We start from the raw sequence: 2,036 nt of genomic DNA, 5'->3' as shown, positions 1-2,036 counted from the left end.
TTAATACTGAATAACTGAAGACTTGACAAATCCACCTTTCAATAAAAAAAAATCGTATTTAATTCAAAGAACTAAATTTTCGGGGAGGGCTTAGGTTGTTAGGTAAAGCTATCCCCGGGCTGCAGTTCATCAAACATGACGTCAACAGGAACTTGTTTTTTTTCACAGGCAAACAACCATATATATGAAGCCTCTCACGTTCACTAATCGTTAGAATGAATATCCCTGTGAAAATACAGTATTAGGCCTATTAATATTATATAAACTACACAAGATTGAATAAGAATGACTAATCGTCTGTCTTTTTGAGTCATAGACCTACATGTCATTTGGTTTTTTTTTTGCTTTATATTTTGTTGTGATTTTATGATTAAAATGTTTTATTAGTTAAACTTCAGTTTGTTAGTTTTACCGATTACTGATTGTAATAAATGATATATGATTTGATTTGATTTAGAGACTCTAGAGATCTAAACCTTTTAATAAATTCGTATCAGTCGTTGAACTTTTATTTAGCAAAGGAGAGACTTTACTGTGGTTACAATTGCACATGAGCATCCTCAATTTTCAACAAGAGCATAAGGTTAATGAAGATACGCATTCCTGACAGAATTTGAAGAATTGAGATTTAATTTTGTGTAGGTGTAAAACGATGAATCTAAATGTATGCAAACCCAACTCGTTGGAGCGATTTTTTCACACTTGCAGATCACTCTTCTTACCGTTTAGTATGCATTTTATCAAGCATTTACCAAAAGATGGTTAAGAGCTAATTTCTTTTTACGTGTGAGATCTCGTGCATAAGAACTATCTATTCGGAGACACTGTCTTGTCGTTGAGGTACTGTACTTAAGAAGAGGGCGTATCACATTGACTTCTTAATATTCACATAGGCCTATGTGAATAATATGTTACTTTTGCATGCTAAATATTGTTATATCAATTGCCTCCAACCTGATTCGAACTTCCAACGAAAGTCAGTTGGTTAGGGCGTCTGCATAAAGAGTAAAAGTTATAATAGGCCTAGAAGATGTCTAAGATGAGGGCGCATCATTATAGGCCCTATCTATCGCCATCTGTTATTCGAACTGTAGCTGGGGAGCAGCTTAGCTCAGTCGGCTAATCTGGTGGTAGTCACTGTGTGTGCGCTGAACCCTGGAGATCTCTAGGTCCCCGGTTCAATTCCCATCGCTGCTCTCCTTGTGTTTCAGCTGGAGGGCTGAAATACAAATTACGATAGCGCACCGTTTTTCGGATAAGAAAAACATGGCCCATGTGCACGTTAAAGAACGCAGTACACACTTCGAAAAAGAGAGGGGATTGTCTCCCGGTGTACTGCGCAATTCACCACCAGAAGGATTCCAAAACAAGTCTTAGACTTCCTGGTTTATCCTTGGTGTGATTCACACCGAAACACTTATTTTTATATTATGTTTGTTATTTATGTTTATGTTATGTTATGTGCGTTGAGAGCTAGTTGTTTCACGCATGTGCAATTATGAAAGGAGCTGCCTGCTTCCAATGAATAGCTTTAGCACACTTGTAGATTCTGCTTTCTCTTTAAAATGTTCTATTTTGTTACCTTGGTGTTCTAATGATCGTAATTTTTTTTTTTTTTTTTTTTTACATACAATATAGTTCCTTTTCTTTTCTGATCACTATAATCTGTAAGGAAATTTTAGAGGGGCTGGCAAGTTTTATCTGTTAAAAGTTATGGTGATTTTCTTTTGATAAGAGTTGCTCCAGAAATTGGCTGGGCCTTTTTGTTTGTCATTTCACTTTCATTGTGGTATCATTTAATAATGATGCTCTGTAAGAGCGGGGCGTCGGATTGGGTGGCATTTTTACTTGTTATCTTTGTACAGTTTTTAGTATTGTTTGTTGTATATATACGTTTCTAAAGTGTTGTATTCAAACCTAAAATTATTAGGCGTAATGTATATAGGTCGATATAAACTTATAGTATTTATCTCTATCATTTTCATATAATATATATATATATATATATATATATATATATATATATATACATAATT

This window comes from Anneissia japonica, unplaced genomic scaffold, assembly GCF_011630105.1.
Source record: "Anneissia japonica isolate Jap-2015-1 unplaced genomic scaffold, ASM1163010v1 scaffold277_len1293397_cov203, whole genome shotgun sequence".
Lineage (NCBI taxonomy): Eukaryota > Metazoa > Echinodermata > Crinoidea > Comatulida > Comatulidae > Anneissia > Anneissia japonica.
The sequence above is the reverse complement of the archived record's forward strand: the minus strand, read 5'-3'. Positions refer to the sequence as shown.